We start from the raw sequence: 21,899 nt of genomic DNA on the forward strand, positions 1-21,899 counted from the left end.
GCTGTGGGTTGAATGTTAACAAATGAACAATGTATACTAAATGAGGTGTCTTTAAATGGAAACACACGTAGAACCATACAATAAGGTTGTGTATTGATTGATTGGTGCAAGTGTTGGGGCCAGAAACTAGCAGAAACCTAATCCTGTATATCCTCTTGGAGCAATGGTTCAGCATCACTAATTTAGTGTTGGTGGCAACTATATAGAACATAACTACTACAAATAATGAGAATCAACTGTATTAAACCTGTTTAATAACTAGTTAGTGGATGAGGCACTAGAGATTCACAGGCCATAGGCACAGTTCCTGTCCCCAGAGGGCTCACCATCGATGGGAGAGATGGACTCACAGTGGAATGATTAGAGAAAGTGCTGTGACAGACGCAGGCAGTGCTAAGGGGAACTTGACTTTGCCTGGAGGTGTCCAGGTAATAGCACGCAGATCAGTAGCTGCATGTCCGAGAAAAGGGTTGAAACAGTAAAGAAAAGACATGCAGCATGGAGAGACGTGAAGTAAATGAGGTTTTATGTTTATTTTTAAACAGAGCATAAGTTGGTGGGATTCTAACTCATGTTGGTACCATGTTGTTGCAGAAATACACTGTGGTGAAATGCTTCGACCTCTTGCCAAAATGAACACTGAGGAAAAATGAAGAACAGTGAAGAACGCCAACGAAAAGCTGCAGACCAGAAATAGCCACACTCCTCTGGAGTCTGATTCATCCACAGCCAGCATAAAAAAGGTTGGGGAATAAATTACATTATGTTTTTTTCCCTTTAAATTTTTATTTTAACTGATACAATGGTGAGAAGACAAAAAAGTACCTTTTTTATTCAACATATACTTATTGGGTGACTTCTACATGCTTGCACATTGTTCTAGGCAATTAGGGATACAATAGTGAACAAAAAAGACAGGGGTATGGCTTTGAAGGAGCAGACATTCTAGTGGGAGGAGGTAAGTAAGTAGAATAGGCCCTCTGTATTCTCGGGTTCTGCATCCTCATTGAATCCTTGAATGGGGAACCCAGGATACAGAGGGCCAACTTTGCTGTGCCATTTTATATAAGGGACTTAAGCATCTGCGGATTTTGATATCCACAGGGGTCCTGGAACTAATCACCCCCGGATACCAAGGGATGATTGTAAATCAATGCAAAGGAAACTGGCAGCCGTTTATAATGTTTATAAACATGATAAACAGGTTAATGAGGTAGAGAATAAATAAAGGGCTACTTCCGTTTGAGTGTCAGAGCAGACCACTCAGAGAATTTTGAGTTGAATGATGGAAAAGAGCCAGCATGGTAAAAGTTTGAAGATAGGACCTTGCATGTTCTGTGAACCAGAATCCAGACATATGTTCAAGGCTCGATTGGAAAGGAGGCCTTTATTGCTTTGAGAGGGTATTTGGAGAAGGATGACGTAGAGAATAAGTCGGAGAGACTTTAGACATGGAAAAGTATCTTGATTGTACTCCAACGAAGGTAGAAACCATTGGAGAGTTATTAGAGAAGTGAATTTATATTTTTAAAAGGCCATCCTGCTTTATTTAGCTAAGGGGTAGGGGGCTCAGTAATAGTGGGAAACACGGTGCCATCACCTAGGCGAGAGATGATGATGAGTTGGCTTACGGACCTGGCATGGGGTATAGATGGATTTAAAATAGATTTTGGATCTCCTTCAACCAGATGAAACTAGATAATCATCAATGCTCTTTATGAATCCCCAAACATAATTCTAATTGTCATATGTAAGGTATGCTGTCATTTGTGCTTTAATGTACAGTAGTCAACTGGTAAATTTTTTTGCTGTTTCAAAGAACAGCTTATGATGTATATATTTGTGGCTTCTGAAACTGAGAGGCGCTTGATGTCACACTGTGAAAAGACATAAAATTCTGCCCTGAAATCTCATGGTCAAGGCAGGTTATCTTGCAACATTTTGAGACTTGAGCCTTCCAGAGGTTTTTGCAACAACTCTCTTCCTTGCTGCATGGTTCCTGACTTCTGAGAACAGTGTTACATGAGCCACAGAGAGGTAGCTCATGTGAAGGGTACCCTTCTGGATAATGAGTTTTTAAAGGACTAGTAGCTTAGGTTAGTCAAGCATAACTCAAAGACTAAAACTTTCATACTGGATTATTCCTAGGTGGAACATTAAAGGAAAAATGAAAATACTACTTAAATTGGTGTTTTAAGAAGACAAGAATATGTAAGGGATTAATGTCCAAAATATACAAATAGCTCCTACAGTTCAATATCAAGAGAACAGACAACCCAATTTAAAAAATGGGCAGAAGACCTAAACAGACATTTCTTCATAGAAGACATACAGATGGCCAACGGGCACATGAAAAGATGCTCAACATCGTTAATTATTAGAGAAATGCAAATCAAAACTACAATGAGGTACCACCTCATACCAGTCAGAATGGCCATCATCAAAAAGTCTATAAATAGTAAATGCTGGAGAGGGTGTGGAGAAAAGGGAACCCTCCTACACTGCTGGCAGGAATGTAAACTGATACAGCCACTATGGAAAACAGTATGGAGGTTCCTTAAAAAACTAAAAATAGAACTACCATATGATCCTGAAATTCCACTCCTAGACATATATACGGAGAAAACCATAATTCAAAAAGATGCATGCAACCCAATATTCACTGCAGCACTATTTACAATAGCCAAGACATGGAAGCAGCCTAAATGTCCATCGACAGATTAATGGATAAAGAAGATGTGGTATATATATACAATGGATATTACTCAGCCATAAAAGAAAGAAAGAATTCTATTTGCAGCAACATGGATGGACCTAGAGATTATCATACTAAGTGAAGTAAGTCAGACAGAGAAAGGCAAATATCATATGATATCACTTATATATGGAATCTAAAAAAATAATAGAAGTGAACTTATTTACAAAATAGAAACAGACTCACAGACAGAAAACAAACTTATGGTTACTGAAGGGGGAAGGAGGCGGAGAGGGATAAATTAGGAGTTTGGGATTAACAGATACATACTACTATATATAAAATAGATAAGCAACAAGGACATACTGTATAACACAGGCAACTATATTCAATATCTTGTAATAACCTATAATGGAAAATAATCTGAAAAAGAATATATATAATATACACACATATATGCATGTATGTATAACTGAATCATTTTGCTGTACACCTGAAACATTGTAAATCAACTATACTTCAGTTTAAAAAAACAAAAAGATAGGAATATGTGGATTCAAGCCATGTTTGCCAGAGAAACTAATGCTCCCCACAGACGGGGCTTCATGTGTTGGAGTGTGTGACCATTGAGCAAAGCTCACAGGGGCTTGGTGGGAGGAAAAGGAATTATGCAGTGACCTTGGCAGGTGGGTCCAAGATTTCAAGCCCACAGCCACTGTTGGAGCATGGACTGACTTCGAGTCTGTGTTTGGAAGGGTTTTCATGAAATGGAAACCCAGCCGAACGGCGCTTTAAGAGCTCAGCAAAGTACTGAGCCCAGCTTTCCAAGAATCATAACTTTTGGAAACGGTTCTAAATTTGTGTGCTGTAGACCCTTCCTTCCTTCACTCCAAACCCCTATCAAAAGGCTTTGGTTGTCAGAAAAGAGCCTCAGTGCAGCAGTTATATAGTGTCAGATAATTGTAAAGACTCTTGAGATGCCACAAAGTATACACATAAAAGCAAAGAATAGGGTCCAGCAGGAGAAAGCAAGCTCAGCAAACATCTGAGAGGGCTGAGACTTCCAGGTACAGCCCCCACTCCATCACACAGGGTGTACTTTGTCTTCTGATCATGAACCACCAAGATACATGTGTCTCAGAAGAGCCAAGGCTCAAACTCACTGAGGGGTATTTTATATTCCACAACTCAGGTAGCCAAAAGCAGACTTTGCAAACAGGTAAACAGGTGCAAACCATCAATCCGTACAGTTTCAAGAAACAGTATAGACAAGCTGGTACAGGATGCCTGGGGTGGGTTTCGACTTTTAACAGCACATTATAAATCACTAGCTAATGCATTTCACCTCTGTCTTGGCCAAGCATCAATACCATGGTTTCAGATGCCTTTCAAGATGAGCACAGAGTTACCCAAGATTAACTACAAGTTAACTCTGTCATCATATACTCAGAAAATTGAGCCATGATGAAAACATCCAAGAAGACTAAAGATAGCACACCAAATTCTGTGCTTGGTTTTGTCATCACTGGGCTGGATACAACTCTTTGATTAGCTGGAGAGATGATTAAAAGGCTAGGCTTTCAAGTGGAAGTCAGAATTCCTGGAAGAAGTGGTTAGATTCTGAAGCAATAAAGGTAAAATAAAGCTAAGAGTAATATTGTTTTAAGTTGATTTCCCTAGAATCAGACAGTGATTCTAAATTTGGATACTGGTATGTGTTCGGGGGTGATGCTAGTATACCTTTGTAGGGGAGTAGGGATGTGAGATGGGGAAGAGAAGAAAGAAAAGGTCCTTTGTCACTGCTGTGACCAAGGCACACAATCTCACTAGGTAATTCTGGGATATAGTATAGAACATACCTTGGATTTATCCTAACCAAGGGCAAGAAAGTTGGGATACGTAGCCACCTTCTTCCATCTGCCATGGTTGAGGGCTGCTTCTCTGGGTGGGAGTTAGGGGTGTTAACTCCCTGGCATTTGTGGCCTGAAATGTGTGTGGACCAAGGAAGCCCTTAGGCAAAGAGTTCCAGGTGTTTCCATTGGAAGCCACCATCAGATCAGCATGCATAGAAATGATGATGCCAAGGGGTTATGGATGGAGCATCTACAGTTTCGCCTGCAAGATGTGACAACAGTGATGATGATCATGATCCTATTAACAGATCATAGATCATATTAATTAATTATATTTGCTGAGTAACTCTAAGCCATGTACTATGTACTCAATGCTTTATGAACATTTTATCATTTAATTCTTATTTGTTGAACACTCACTCTGTGCCAGGTTGGGGGCAGAGGGAATATATATCTTATCACTACAATCCTGCAGCATATACATTATTCTAGCCTTCAGTTTATACATGGGCAGATAAAGTTGAGTGAGGTTAACCAAAATCTCTGGAGTAACACATATAGGAAACAGAGTTGGGATTCAAATTCTGGTTTGTCTGCCTCCAAAACAATCCCTTGACCATCATTATAATCCTTAATTAATTAATTAATCATTGATGTTTTTCTGACACCCATTTATTGAAAAGTTGGCAGGTGCTATTAGGTTTGGGGGATACAAAATAAAAATTGCTCCTGTTTTCAAAGAGCTGGAACATTTGTGGAAGAGAAATACAAGATACTATGTAGTGATATAAGGGGCTTTGATTTAAGTATGTTGCAGCTATTAAATAGGATCAAGAAAGAATATACAATGTTGCCACATAACAAATAACTCCATAACTTAGTAGCTTAAGACAATAAGCAGTATTATTGCTCACGAGTCTATGGTTGACTTGAGGAGTTCTGATCTGGGCTAGGTTTGGCTGATCTCAGCTAGATTTGCTCACTTGTCTGCAATTAGCTGACTGGTTGGCCAGGGGTTGGATAGTCTGAGATGGCTTCACTCGCATTTCTGATAATTGATCGGAAGTAGCTGGGGCAACTCAGCTCTCCAGCAGGCTAGCCCAGGCTCAGTCATGTGGGCTGAGGAGGGTTTAATAGAATGAATGAAAGTGTGCAAGGTTTCTTGAGGCCTAGGCTCAGAACAGTCACTTCTGCTTCATTTTATAGACCAAAGCAAATCACAAAGCCAGCCCACATTTAAGGGGTGTGGAAATAGATCCCACCTCTTGGTGAGAAGATCTTCAGCGTCACATACAGGAAGGGAGATTGCAATTTACCAAGAGCAGAAGCATCTAGATTGAAACATACAAGGTGAGTAGGTGTTCCTCAGCCAAAATAAAGAAGGAAGCAAATTTCAGACAAGGATTGTAGTATGAGCTTAAAGACACACAAAGAGATATCCCATGATGCTGTCAGGTAATTTGGAAGTGAAGGCATACAGGGGTGAGGGCAAGAGAAGGGCCAAGAATTGCACACAGAAGGGAGCAAGATTAAAGACTAGAAATATGTCAAATGTACCAGAATTCAGGAAGATGAAAGTTAACTTGCAGGCAGAATAATAGATTTGTATTTATTTCAAAGAGAGAGAGGGAGGGAGAAAGGAAAAAGGAAGGAAGTACTTTGATTGGTGATTGGAGAAAAAGGTGAGATTCAGAGTGGGCCTGAATGTAGGAAAATTTCAGTGTATAACTGTGTTTGTGGCTTCAGGGAGGTAATGCAGTGATGCAGATTACGTGATAGAATCTCTTCCTGTGATGCACTTTCTGTAAGCATCTTCCTCTCAAGCAAAGTGAGTGGGTTTTAGTGGAAACTAATAAAAGATTTTTGGATTATGGTCCCAAACTGAAATTCCAAGGCTCTAGACTCTCCCAGGGTCAAGTTTCTGGGGCAAGTTAGGAACGTTTTTATAGGGAGATCTGTGCATGTGTGTTTGCACTGGGATGTGTGTGTGAAATGGTAATTTTCAGTTCATGGATTTCTTCACTCTGAGACTAAATGGTGTAAATTAAACAGCAGCACGATTCTGCAGTTTTCCCTAAACTTTTATTGTTCTCCTGGACCTGTGTTTTAAGTGTAGTTTTAAGTGTAGTGCTCTCCCAAGTGACCAGGTGCAGCCAATACTAGGTGAGGCTTAACAGGCTGACATTAGCATCCCCAGCTCCTTGGAGGCAGAATGGGAATTTGACTGCAGAAATACATGCTGGCAAGACCCATGAATGGAGAGCCCGGGGCCAAAATGCCCACCCACCCTCATTGGCTTGGGAAATGTATTACATTCATTCTTCTCTCCCAGATACTATTGTTAATCCTTTGTTCTCTATTTCTAAAAAAGTGAGATAAAGATGGATTTTTTTAAAAAGAGGTAAACATAAAATAACATAGCCAAAAAGGAAATAAATAACACCTGACAACAAAGATACAAAATCCAGTGAACACTCTCTGGGGATGTAATAACTGATTATTTTTCTTTGAGGAGAAGGGAGTCTCCCATTCCATTTCCTCATCTCCCCTCCAGAGGTAACCACTATCCTACATTTGTCTACCATTCACCATTTTCTTGCTTAAGAAGAAATTGGACCAAACATGAATATATCTCTATGTATTTTTTTTGCTTCCTTTTGAGCTTTATAATAGTCTTATAGTCATATAGTCTACAGATTTGCTCAGTTTATCTAATGGTTGTTTCTAAGATTCATTCATATTGTTACACATAGCTGTAGTTCATTTTTACAGCTAAAAATATTACATTGTGTGAATATGTTACAATTTATTCTCTCGTAGGTTGACACTGCTATTATTTCCATTTTCTGATATTATGAAAATGATATTATGATCATTTTTATATATCTCCTGGTGCTTGTGCAAGAGCTGTTTAGGGTTATATACATAGGAATAGGTTGCTAGGATGTAAAATATACTGGTGACCAGTCATCCCAGTTTGCCTGGAACTGCGGAGTTTCCTAAGATGCAGGCTTTCCAGCGTTCAAACCAGGATTGGCATGAGTGGCCACCTTAAATATGTATGTGTTCAACTTTACGACATGATACTAAACTCTTTCCCAAAGAGATCGTAGCAATTTACACTCCTGACCAGCACAGCAGTAAATGAGAATTCCCCTGGAGACCCAATCTCCCCATGCTTGGTGTTCTCAAGATCTTAATTTTTGCCACTCAGTTGAGTGGCAAATGGTGTCTACCATGATTTGAGGTCCCTGTTCACTAATGAGCTTCAGATCTTTTCATGTTTTGCTCTCCGTTTGTGTTTTCTCTTCTATGAAATGTCTTCCACATCTTTTTCCTGTTGGTTGTTTTGTCAGCCACACCTTAGGCACCTCTGCATATTCTCTTGGGTTTACCACCACCTGGAACAGGGTTTGTCACCGTAGCATTAATGATGTTTTGGGCTGAATAATTCTTGTTGGTGGGGGACTGTCCTGTGCATTGTAGTATATTTAAAGTTATCCTGGGCCTCTACTCACGAAATGCCAATAGGTTCTCCCATTTGTGATGACAACAAAAATGTCTCTAGACATAAAATATCTCTAGTCAAATGTAACCCTGGGGGACAAAATTGTACCTGGCTGAAAAGCACTGACCTATATCCTTAGTAGCTTGCTCCTGGGGGAGAGAGAGGTAGCAAGGCAGATAAATTCCCTCTCCATGTGTCTCTCTGGTGGTCTATTACATGGCATATGTCCCTGTACAGCATGTTTGGAGGTTTCCCATGTCCCTTAGCAGATGCATTTGCTGAGCTCCTGACTGTGTTTCTTCATGGTTTATGATAATGTGGTGGCCAGGACAGTAACACAGGACTTTGTCTTACTTCTTATCCTTCCCTGCCTCATTTCTTTTCTCCTTTCTCTCCTACCTTGGGATTGCATCTTCTGATCAAGGTATTAGTGCTTGTCCCTAGGAAATTGAACTAAAACAAGTGGTTGTAGAAAGGATACTCTGTGGATAGGATTTTGGAATTGGATCACTAACCTGTCTGAAAGCAAAAGGGACCACATTTTTGTGTAGTAATTGGAGTGAAAATTAACCCTGGTATACGGCAGCATCACGATTATTTAAGCTTTCACCTGTAGTAAATTGAGACAAGACTTAGGTAGTGGTCAAGTGTTGAGATATCTAATAGCTACAACATGCAATGATAATTATACAGATTGTGGAATAAGGTGACTACTTTTTACCTGCCAAAAAAATGTTAGGCTGAGGGTAGTTAATTGCCAACTTGCCAACTTAAGGCACATACTGAAGCCAGAGGGCATCTATGGCAGCTTTCAAGGAGGCTTATCTTTGGCCATTGTGATGAAATTCAGACCCAGGATCTGACTATTAAGTCAGCAGAGCTGTAAAGGAGACTAAATAGACAGCTTTGTAAAGTCTCCTATTTCACACTCAGGGCCCTGACAAGGATTCTGAGACCTGGGATGAGTTCATTTGGGTGGATGAGCTTGAGAACCTTGAACTCCTGAATTTCCCTAAACCATTTTGTAAGACAGGAGCAGCCCATTCTCCCTTGACGGAGAACAACCTTTCCCACCAAATGGCTGTACAGGGACATCCCCTGAAGCCTCCTAAGATGATTCTCATTCTTCTTAAGATCTTTCTCTGACACTCCTCATTGCCTCCAAGCTGATAACTAGAGTATAGTCTCAGCAGAGAAGTACCAGCCTTTCTACAGGAAGAAGTAGCATATACCCACTGAAAAGTTGAGGTACCTAACTGATATGCACTCTCAGAACCAAGGAAACCCACATGAAACCCAAACTTTGAGTGTATGGTGGGGAGGGTGAAACCCACATGGAGCTGGAACAGGGAGGATTTATTGATATAGGGGCACTCACTAACTCAAGATTCATTCTTTTGTCAAGGATTCTTGAAGCTGGTCCTAATGGCTTTCTACAGTGGTTCTTTGAAGGCTGTTTGCTCTGAGGGCCTATAGCAAATGAGGAGAAAAGTCCACAACTTCTTTGGCCCTGTCTATTTTTTCCCCTCACATTTTATTTTATTTTAAAATTTTAATTTAATTTTTATTTTATATTGTAGTATAGTTGATTTACAATGTTGTGTTAGTTTCAGGTATACAGCAAAGTGATTTAGTTATACATATACATATATTCATTCATTTTCCATATAGGCTATTACAGAATATTGAGTAGAGTTCCCTGTGCTCTACAGTAGGTCCTTGTTGATTATTTATTTTATATATAGTAGCTTGTATATGTTAATCCCAAACTCCTAATTTTTCCCTCCCTCCCCCCAACCTTTCCCCTTTGGTAACCATAAGTTTGATTTCTAAGCCTGTGAGTCTGTTTTTGTTTGTAAATAAGTTCACTTGTGTAATCTTTTTTAGATTCCACACATAAGTGATATCATATGATATTTGTCTTTCTGTCTTCACTTAGTATGATAATCTCTAGGTCCATCCGTGTTGCTGCAAATGGCATTATTTCTTTTATGGCTGAGTAACCATTGTATTAATATATATGTACCACATCTTCTTTATCCATTCCTCTGTCGATGGACATTTAGGTTGCTTCCATGTCTTGGCTATTGTAAATAGTGCTGCAGTGAACATTGTGGTGCACGTATCTTTTTGAATTATGGTGCCCAGGAGTGGGATTGTAGGATCATATGGTAGTTTGACCCTGTCTTCATAAAGAGTCAGATAGCTTAGGGAAGAGGGAAGTTAGAATGGATGCAAAGATGGTTTTAGGTACCATCTGAGAACCTATCACTTGACTATATTTCTTACTGACTGAGAGAGCCCAGAGGATACTCCCTTTACAAAGACAATAAGTATTCTCTGCAGAAGGGTGCTGGCATCTTCCAGAAGCTCTGTGGAGGCTGTCATCTAAGCCTGGCTTCTAGGTTGATGTGCTGGGAAGCTGTCTAGGAGTTGAGCTTCCTAATATCACTGGGATGATGGATGATGGGACCCAGAATAACAGAGTGTTTGTAACAGCACTTACTGTAAGTGGCAAGGTGGACTTAACTACCATTCTGGGCAGCAAATTAAAGTCCTAGGGTGCCTTGAACTACAGGGATATGACAGTGGCTAAGAGAGCCTGGGAATCTTTGGGACAAAATCATTAGACAGCTGACTGGGATGCTGCACAATTTGGAAAATCAGAAAAAAGTTCAAGAAAATATGACCCATGGAATATCATGGTCCCTTACCAAGTTTCCACCTCTAATTCAGTTCATAGATGGCAAAGAAATTATGACAGTCAACTAACTCAAGCTCATCTTTGTTCCATTTTTAATTGTTTTCACATTCTATACATAGCTATTTTGTATTTATCTACTGATTCTAAAACATGAAGTACAAGGGTGCTGGAAGCCAGCTTGTTCTTTTGTCAACTGTTATTTTTGGTGATATTTCTCCTTGTGTGGTTAAGTAATAGTTGATTATCAATGTTCGTGTATAGGAATCCTCTGGGCCTAAATCAGGATGTTTTCCTAGGGGGAGTGTTGCTTTGCTTCTACTAAGGCAGGAACAACTTTAGCTTCTTCCAAAGTGCCATTCTAGGTTTCTGTCTCGCAGGCTTAACTGCCCTGCCTTTCCTGTTCAAAGGGCCTAAGGCTTGGTCTCCAGATCCATGTTATCATGATTGCTTAGGGCTATCCTGTCTTTTGCATTAGTTTATTCTCTATATAGATTCTCAGATTTCATTTCTGTCACTTCTTTGGGGGTGGGGGGTGGGTGGGCAGGGGGTGCTCAGATATTTCCTTTACTATCTAGTGAGCCTAGCAACATTTTGTCATTTTTAAAATGTATCCAGAGACATCTGTGTTTTAGCACAAGGAACCTTCAGATTTATCTAGATTGCAAAAGGAAATCACTCTGGCTCCCACTAACATCATTGACATCACGAAAATGACTAAATGCGGTTAGCAACTGCCCCGTGCACCAATCATGATGGAATTGGGTTTGGTCCAGGAAGTATTTATTTTTTATTGTATTTTATTTATTTATTTATTTTTGGTTGCATTGGGTCTTTGTTGCTGCGCTCGACTTTCTCTAGTTGCGGTGAGCAGGGGCTACTCTTTGTTACCGAGCGCAGGCTTCTCATTGCGGTGGCTTCTCTTGTTGTGGAGCACAGGCTCTAGGCGTGTGGGCTTCAGTAGTTGTGGCTCGTGGGCTCTAGAGTGCAGGCTCAGTAGCTGTGGCACAGGGGTTTAGTTGCTCCACAGCATGTGGGATCTTCCCGAACCAGGGCTCGAACCCATGTCCCCTGCACTGGCAGGCGGATTCTTAACCACTGCACCACCAGGGAAGCCCTGGTCCAGGAAGTATTTAATTGAATGGATCAGAGGGGCTGTTTTTCTCATTGGTTGTCAGATATCCTCCCACATGGCTAACAGATGTTGACCAGAAGACTGGCCTGTGGGTGGACATCCTGAGTGAAGTTTCTTTGCGCAGAAGAAACAAGGACAGCTGTCTCTCCTCTCTACCCATTTCATCTTCTACATTTAACACACAGATTCAATGTATTCTGAGCTATTCCTCTTATTTCAGCCATTATTTCTGGAACTAGGTTAGTATATAATACTTTTAGAAAGATCTTTGGACACATGTGAAAACAAATTTTTAATTGTCCAAAACAGTCTCATCAACAGGCAATTGACAAATCCATGTACTCTAAGGGAGAGAAGCGTGGATGAATTTGACTGACAGGTCACAGGGTGGAACAGGGTTCTTATGCTTACACAGACCAGGCAGTTAACAAGCAGTAGGTGGTGTTGGCCCTTTGTAAACAGGGGGATGTGTGCCTGTCTGATTGCAGGGACCCACACTTAACTCCTGTCTGTCGCTGCTCTTTGGGAATGGGGCCAAGTCTACCAGATGTTCCAATTTTTCTTTTCTTTTCTTTTTTTTTTTTTGGCTGCGCTGTGCAGCATGTGGGATCTTAGTTCTTGGTCCAGGGATCGAACCCGCACCCCCTGCATTGGAAGTGCGAGTCTTAACCACTGGACCACCAGGGAAGTCCCCAGATGTTACAATTTTTTAAGAGAAGTTTGAAAACTGGAGTTTTCTGATACGAGCTCTCCCAGTTTTTAAACATTGGTTTATTAAAAACAAATGCAAATATGCAAACCACAATGAACCCGATTGTGCAGGGAAACAAAACACATTTGTAGCAACTGACAAACTGAATTTCTTCTGCAGACAAGTTCAAATTGACAGCATGTAGATTGAGATAACTTTCAAAAACTTTCAAAATGTAAATCCTATCTGCGTGGCAATTTGATTATTTTGTATCAAGGAAAATAACTACTTTTTGTCTAATTTATTTTTGCTTTGCTTGCTTGATTTTCTCCTTGGGATTTTTCCCCCTAGTAAAATTTAAAAGCCTAGTGGATGCTCTATCAACTAAAGCTGCACACATGCAAAGATCTTGTGTATGAGAGAGAGAGAGGGAGTGAGTGTGAGGGAGAGAGAGAGGGAGAGGGAGAGAGAAACATGGAAACAACTCAGAATCTCAACAAAGCTACACTAACTGGAAATAAGCCAAATGTTCAACAAGAAAATGATAAAAAAGAAAAACTTGGTTTGTTTATGCAATGGAATACTGTGCAACCATGCAAAGATCACACTATTGATCCACACAATAACATGGATGAATCTTACAGACAGTATGTTGAACAAAAGGAACCAGACACAACAAAGGGTGATGAGTGATTCCATTTCCATGGAGTTCAAGAACAGGCACAACTAATCAACAGCGATAGAACTCAACAATTCGTTTATGGGGATAGAACTTTGGAGGGCACACAGGAGCCTTCTAGGGCATTAGTAACAGTCTATCTCATGACCCAGGGACTGGTTGTATAGCTGTAAACAGTTGAGATTTCTGCATTCTGTGTGCAATAAAAAGTAAATAAGTAACTAAATGGGCAGCAGTGGTTGGTAATTGAGTTAACTTTATGGTTTTGCAGCTCAAGGATAACCTCTGAGTAATTTGAAGGAGGTTTCCATGGATCCCTGTTTTCACAGGCATGAGAGGGCTGGAACTTGAAGGCTGATTCTTCCCACTGCTGTCCCACACGAGATGTCGGCATGACAAATACGTGTGTGTAGAGGTGAAGGCCACCTGCATCCCCATGTTGATAACAGTCTAGTTTTTCCAAGTCCTCCAGGTTCCCCACCTATGAGATACGACTTCCTTTAGCCATCATAGACATTTAGAGTTTTCTATAAAACCTACCAAGCTTGAGGAAGTAGCACTTTGAGGAGCTTTCCTTGTGAACAGTGAGCCCCTATCTTACCCTGAAGCACCCTAGTCTCTACACATAAAAAAAAAAAAAAATACATAGCAGAGTAACCTTCTCTCCTCACTCACAAGCTTAATATTTATTTAAAGTTTCCTAAGGAATACACTCAGGGGAGGAAAATATGCACCCCTATTTCTCTGCTACTGGACAGCTGAGTCACCATACAGATTGTCTCTCCTGCCTCAGGGACTGGTAAGTGAGGTACCAACAGGAAGCTATTGGAAGGGACCTAAAAGAACCCAGCATATTTTCTTTGGCATCTCCTCTTTAAGGCAGAAAGTGGGCCAAGGAGAAAGAGTCTGCGATAAAAACCAAAGGAATAACTGAAGAAGTGGGAGCATACACTGAGCCCTTAGCCAGGAAGGGCTTCTGATGACATAATTAAGACTGTGGATTCCAAACACATGTGTAGGTAGTAGTTGTTTATTGCAGCTCATTGCTTATATGACATGAAATGCAGGAAGGAGCCTGAGATCTGGTCAAAAGTGCAGGAGATGCAGAGAAGGATGCTGTGTCATTCACAGCCTACAGCTGGTGTTCTCACCTGCATCCCTAAGGGCTTTGTTCCTAATTGAAAGTTTCAGTTATCCACACATGATACTCAAAAGCATCAAACAACTCAGAATCTCTTTAAAGCACTTAACCTGCTTCTCTGTAATGTAAGAAAGACAGGAAAAATTGGAAAATGGTCTTAGTCTTAACTTCTAATTATCACTATTATTATTTTTTTAAAGGCAAGCTAAACCTCATTACAGTAAACTTCATGGGAAATTTGGCATCTCATTCCTTGGAATTTTCATTTGGCAAAACCAAAGATACCTGACTTGGGAGTCAGGTGCCCTCAGTCGTTTTTAGCTGCATCCCTTACAGGCTACAATGCAGCCTTGAACTGACTTCTTAACCTCTCTGAGCACTGAGGGAAGCAAAGTTAAAACACTTAAGAGTGTCTGTTCCTGAAGTTCAGTGTGAAAGAAAATGAAAGGCACCTAGGAAAGTGTAAAACGTAAGGTGGATGGAAGGTATGATCATTATTACCCCTATGGCTTAGAGTGTATACCAAATGTCATGTCTGTAAACATTCCGTGGATGAACTAATGTTTCATTTTTATTGGAAGGTGAAGTGAGTGTCTTTTGGTATGGAAGGGTAAGTAAAGAGCATGTATTTTAATAGGGAAAAAGGAGATGTACAATTATAACAGAAAATATTGGGTATTATTCTAGCTCCTGTCTCATTCTGACTGGCCAAATGATATTAACTCCATGGAATTGTTTTTCTAATTTCTAAAATAGGAATACCAGTATCTGCTACCCTGATCTACTTAAGAAGAGTGTTGTAAATATCGAAGGAAATCATATGTGTAAAAAGGATTCAGAAGTACAAAATAAGAGAGTGTACAGCTGAGGGTTTATACCAATTTTCTGTTGTCTTCTCAGAAAGGTTTCTAAGCAATATGTTGAGGGTTCTGAGAAGATTAATCAAGCCATCTATCCCACTTACCACACCATCTGAATGTTTTCTTCTCTTACAAATCCCAATAAATACAGTAACTAGCAAAGGCATTGCATATGTCAGATTCATTGTGATGGTCAAACGGTTCTCACAACATGGGCTGTTGGCAAGAACTTGGAGGCACTTTGTGGCCAATGTTTTACTGTCTTAGTGTTGACCATAAGTTGGGAAAACATGTAATTATTTATTGTCCAAACGAGGGCTGATTTGAGAGAAAAAAGGAGAGCTGTTAATGATGCTAGGACAACAGTAGTAAACTAGGACTGTTCTGGTCCGAAAAGAATATTATTTAAAAGCTTCCCTTTTAAATCAAGTCATAATTTTGTTTAATATGCTCTATGCATTAATCTAGATGTGGGAAAGGTTTTTAAAAAAACAAAACTAAGTGAATGCCGTGGTTCTAGCCTTCAGGAAGCCAGAGCCTATATGGCAAGAGACAGCTTATGAAAGGCAATGATGCAAAAAGAATAACTGAAAGGCATCATGTTTGCAAGTGTTGGATTGAAAATGGTGGAAGTTTGGACACTTAGACAACTTTGAGTTTCTGGGGAGCCTTTCTAGGATGGAAGCTTTAACTGGGTGGAAAAGACTGGTTGGGATCTCAGTAGATGTGGAGAAAGCATAGTGGGAGGGCTTCTAGGGAAGCAGAGCACCTGGATCAACATAAAAATGGATGGGTTTCCCTGGCTGCATGTAAAAAGAAGGCTGTAAAGGAATTTTAAAAGGATAAAATTTAGTCTTTCAACAAATATTTATTGAACATTGATTATTTTTTAAAATATTTATTTATTTATTTAGTTGGTTGCGCTGAGTCTAATTGTGGCAGGCAGGCTCCTTAGTTGCAGCACGTGGGCTCCTTAGTTTTGACATGTGAACTCTTAGTTGTGGCATGCATGTGGGATCTAGTTCCCTGACTAGAGATCGAACCCAGGCCCCCTGCATTGGGAGCTTGGAGTCTTAACCATCGCACCATCAGGGAAGTCCCTGAACATTCATTTCTAAAGGCCAGGGATATAGCAGTGAACAACAAAAAACCTTATCAGTATAGAATTTACATTTGAATACATTTAAAGAACTTTCCTTAAGATCTGTATCTCCATTATACTCCTCCAATTTTTAGGTGGCAAGAAGTATTTTGGAAAGAAGGGGACTGCTACTGGAAAAGAAGAAACAGAATGATTCAGCTCATTTTGTGTTAAAATAATAAGGGAACCCCAGCAACTGAGCTAACTGATCTTTCTAAACCATAATTTGAGACATGGAGTGGGTTTTATCAAGCATCCATCCCTTCACTCAACATTTGTAGAGACTCTCCTAGGTGCCTGGGACTGGGCCATGGGCTGGGGATACAGTAATGAGAAACCTAGGGAAAGCTCCCTACCTTTGAGGAGACATTAATCTAAAAAGATTTGTCCTTTCAAGATCATATATCCCAAGCCAAAGAGATGAATATTTAAAAAAAAAATAAAAGTGCTTCAAGCATCTCTTTATATATTCACTTTATTCATACAGAGCTAATAAGGGGAACATAGTTATTTGGTTTTCTCTTTAATACAGTTTCCGTGCTCTGATTACTACTGTGTGACCTCAAGTCTTTGCTTCTGCGAGTTTAATAGATGCCCGTGGCAATTGGGAATCATTCGCCAACAAAAAAGAAACTTTCTCCCACATGTCTGTTGCAGAGAGCAGTGGACCATTTGTCATGCTGCAAGAGGTCTCATTTGGAATATGTGAGATGGTAACCTGACTGTGAGGTTCCCCACACCCCCAAAAGGCTTCTGCTTCAGATAAGGCAGTATATTTATAATGTTGCAATGCAAAGTTAATATCATTATATAAAACAGAAATAACCCTGTTATTCCCACAGCTCTGGAGCACACATCAAAATCAAAGAAACATAGATTGGTTGGCCTACCCTTAGAGATTCTGATTCAGAAAGTCTGGATTGGGGCTGAGAATTTGCATTTCTAACAATCCCAGATGATGCCTGTGCTGATCATTCAGAGGCTACATGTTGAGAACCACCTTGTTCTACTTTAAATATGTGGCTATAATATGAATATAAAATTAGTTGATCTGTAAATATATAAACTGTAGTATTTATGAAGGAGGCCATTGTATTCTTGTAACTATCTGTGGCTGGGTTGCCCAGTATCATAGGCAAGTGTGGCTATTGAGCTTTTGAAGTGTGGCTATTGCCACATGTGGAAATGAAGATGTGTTGGATCTCTTATATTAAGTAAAATATATTATTAAAAATAATTTGACCTGATTTAAAAAATTTTTTAATAAATTTATTTATTTATTTTTGGCGGTGTTGGGTCTTCCTTGCTGTGCATGGGCTTTCTTTTCTCTAGTTGTGGAGAGTGGGGGCTACTCTTTGTTACAGTGTGCAGGCTTCTCATTGTGGTGGCTCCTCTTGTTGTGGAACATGGGCTCTAGGGTGCTTAGGCTTCAGTAGTTGTGGCACGCAGGCTCTGTAGTTGTGGCTCATGGGCTCTAGAGTGCAGGCTCAGTAGTTGTGGCGCATGGGCCCAGTTGCTCCACAGCAAGTGGGATCTTCCTGGACCAGGGCTCGAACCCATCTCCCTGCACTGGCTAGCGGATCCTTAACCAGTGTGCCACCAGGGAAGTCCCCTGATTTTTAAATTTTTAATGTGGCTACTAGGAAATTTTAAATTAAGACATGTGGCTTGCATTATATTTCTAATGGGCAAAACTGGTCTGTAAAGCTTTTCTAAATGTGAATGCTGTGGACTTTTAGAATTTGGAAGTTTTTCAGAACTTAAAACGTTACTAGCAGAGGAAAAGATGGTATTGTACTTTTTTTGTAGATAAGTGGTGTACTTTTCAGTAATACCCTTTTTATTCATTTTGTTTTGAATAACAATTATCAAGATAATATTCACCAGGAGATTTTTTCCGTAGATGCTTGCCATCTCCATGCCTTAATGTAGCTGTTAGATCAGTTTCTCCTGAGTTTTCTTTATTCCTTGGAGTTGCCAAGAAATTCTCTCCTTCAGAAGCAAAGGCTATTAAGACCACTGAACTTCCCTTTGAATCCATTTGAACCCCTTTTTCAATACACATAAATCAGTTACAGATGGATTGTAAACCTAAGCTTAGGAGAAATATATTCACGATCTTGGTGGAAGCAAAGATTTTTAAAACAGGACACAAAATATAATAGAAACAATAAAAAGATATCTAAATTGGACTAATTAAAATTACATGTGTTTATCAAAAGCATTATTTTATTTCTTTTTTGGCTGTGCCGCATGGCATGCAGGATCTTATTTCCCCAACCAGGGATCGAACCTGCTCCCCCTGCAGTGGAAACATGAAGTCTTAACCACTGGACCACCAGACAATCCCCCAAAGCATTATTAAGACTAGATTGCCTTGGATAGTATGGTCATTTTAACAGTAGTAATTCTTCCAAGTCCAAGAAAATGGTATATCTTTCCATCTGTTTGTGTCATTTTCAGTTTCTTTCATCAGTGTCTTATAGTTTTCCAAGTAGTGGTCTTTTACCTACTTAGGTAGGTTTATTCCTAGGTATTTTATTCTTTTTGATGTGATGGTAAATGAGATTATTTCCTTAATTTATCTTTCTGATAGTTTGTTGTTAGTGTATATAAATGCAGCAGATTTCTGTATATTAATTTTGTATCCTGCAACTTTGCCAAATTTATTGTTGAGCTCTAGTGGTTTTCTGGTGGCATCTTTAGGATTCTCCATGTATAGTATCATGTCATCTGCAAACAGAGACAGTTTTACTTCTTCCTTTCCATTTTGTATTTCTTTTATAATATTTCTTTTTCTTCTCTTATTGCTGTGGCTAGGACTTCAAAACTATGTTGAATAAAAGTGGCGAGAGTGGGCATCTTTGTCTTGCTCCTCATCTTAGAGGAAGTGCTTTCAGCAGAATCACTATATAGTACACCTGTAACTCATATAATACTGTACGGCAACTATACTTCAATTTTTAAAAAAAAGCATTATTAAGAGTAAGAAGATCATAGAGTATGAGAAAACATTTAAATACATGTGTTCAACAAAGGACTTTCATCAAGAATTTATGAAGAACTCCATCAAATGAATAAGAAAAAGGGAGAGAATCCAATGGGAATATGGGCAAAAGACTTGAACAGATATTTTACAAACTAGAATATCCAAATGGCCAATGCATGTGAACAGTGTTCAGACTCATTAGTCACTAGAAAAATACAAAATAAAACCACAAAAACTGCCACTACCCACTCACTAGAATGGCTATAATGAAAAAGATTGACAGTAGAAAGTGTGGATGAGGATGTAAGCAACTCATGAACTGCTGGTAGGAGTGTAAAGTTTGTAGCTACCTTGGAAGGCTGATTGGAAATATATACTGAAGCCAAATATACACGTAACCTTGACCCAACAATTCTAATCCTATACATATAATGGTGGGTATATGTATACACCCACCAGTGATGCATCATGCATTGTATTCACCTAAAGACAAGTACTAGGACATTCGTAGCAGCATTATTTCTGATAGCCCCAGGCTGGACACCACCCACATTTCCATCAACATGAGAGTGAACTTATAAATTCTGGTATCACCACACAGTGAAACACTAGACAGCAAGGAGAAGGAGTGAGGCATTCAGCAACATGGATAAATCTCACAGCTGTTGAATCATAGACACTTGACCTAAAAGAATACTTGCTGTGTGATTCTATGTATATAAAGTTCAAAATCAAGCAGAATGAATCTCTGGTGGGTGAAGTCAGAATGATGACTTATCTTTGGTGGAAGATGATGATTCTAGTGCAGCTTGAGGGAGGCTTCTGGCACTTTTCTCTTTGGTTTCTACTATGGTTTCAGGAATATGTTCCCTTTGTGAAAATTCATTAAGCTGTATGCTTATGATTTGTGTGCTTTTCTGTATGTGTACTCTACTTCAGTTAAATGTTTACTTGACAAAAAGAACAGGAAACACAAAGTCAAACCTTCATGACTGCCCCCCAAAGTAACTTACCTCCTTAAAATACACACACACACACGCACACACACACACACACACACACATACACACACACACTAACCATAGCTGTATCCCACAACTTATAACTCTAGATTGCAAAAATAAATAAACAAAAAATAAGTAAAAGTATAGGTTGCAATTGACTTATTGAAATTGTTTAACATCATGAGGATATTGGAACTATCAGTTTATTTAATTCCTTACTAAACACATAGCATTGAAAATAAAAAATAAAATAGCCATAGAATTATAGAACTTTAATGGATTCTGTATTCAACTAGATATCATGTAGCTAATAGAGATCTTATATTATTCAAACTGTCCCCAAAAATGTAAAAAAATAAAGAACCTTGATAGGAGGCATGTTCTATAGGTCACAGGATTTGAAAAGTCTTATATGATTTAAAAGATTTTTGACAGTCATAAATTTATACAACTGTCATCCAGTTATTTACATTAGGTGGAGGTGATAAATTATATAGAGGAATTATTTTAGAAAACAATTTGTTCAATACAGCTTATTCAAAAGCCTTCATGAGTATACTGATGTATTCTTCACCAGTAGGAAGTTGGTCTTAATGTATATTTTTCTAAAGCACTAATGAACTAAAAATTATATGACTCAAAACTGATTTGCTCAAACTTTTGGTTTAGGTATAGAAGTGTATGATTGCAGTGTAGTACATGTGATATCTATGCATAACTGCTTTGAAATGCTACATTACTGACACATTTCCAACTAGTCTAATGTGTTATATGCCTCTGAGTTAGAAATAACTATAATTACTGTTCTTTAGCTTTATTAAGATTGCATGTTTTGGGGGCTATGCATGAGAGAGAGAGAGAGAGACATAGGGAGGGAGGGAGGGAAAGATAGAAATGGAGGGGTAAAGGAAAGATAGAGAAAGAATGGAGGTAAAGAGGAAGAGGGAGAGAAACACATGCTATAATTAATCAGACTCATTTCTTCATTGATTCCTTCATTCAGTGGAATTAAAAAGTCAAATCAGTTTCTCTTTGCCATAGTGTTTCAGAGCATCACTTTAAATGAAGGTCTTATCCCACACTTAGATTATCAAGGATAATGTCAGATTTACAAAGAAAGAGGCTTTTTATCCCTTTTCTGAAAAAGGAATATCAGTTACCTTCACAAGTGGTCAGTTACATTCTCTCATCATAGAGGACTTGTCATTCATGGGACCAGATGTTAATTCATTCAAATTGCATGGTACATAGAATAAAGTGGAAATACATTATAATATTGATCCATGATTTGCTGGTAAGGGAGGAGCTACCATTGCTTCTCTTACTAAAACCTATGAGGTGAACTTTTTGTTTTGTAAGTTTGCATGTTGAGAGAGAGGGGGCAGAGGGTTTTGTTTGTGTGTTTCTTTGTGGGTTTTTTTGAATAAATAACTAAAGCAGTACATGTCTGCCAGGTTCACACAGCTGCTAAGCTGGTATTGACCCATGTAAAACTCACACTC

The 21,899-nt window shown here is 39.2% G+C and overlaps 1 protein-coding gene across 2 annotated transcripts in view; it reads left to right on the forward strand.

Annotated features, from left to right (window-relative positions):
• Positions 1–591: 591 nt before the first annotated feature.
• The window catches only part of PAK5 (p21 (RAC1) activated kinase 5), a 183,728-nt gene continuing 162,420 nt past the window's right edge, over positions 592–21,899 (forward strand). For both annotated transcript variants that reach the window (XM_007452032.1, XM_007452033.1), the window contains exon 1: positions 592–743. The gene's annotated coding sequence lies outside the window, so the exon portion shown is untranslated. The remainder of the gene's footprint in view (positions 744–21,899) is intronic.

This window comes from Lipotes vexillifer, unplaced genomic scaffold (assembly GCF_000442215.2).
Source record: "Lipotes vexillifer unplaced genomic scaffold, Lipotes_vexillifer_v1.1 scaffold257, whole genome shotgun sequence".
In the NCBI taxonomy this organism is placed as follows: domain Eukaryota; kingdom Metazoa; phylum Chordata; class Mammalia; order Artiodactyla; family Lipotidae; genus Lipotes; species Lipotes vexillifer.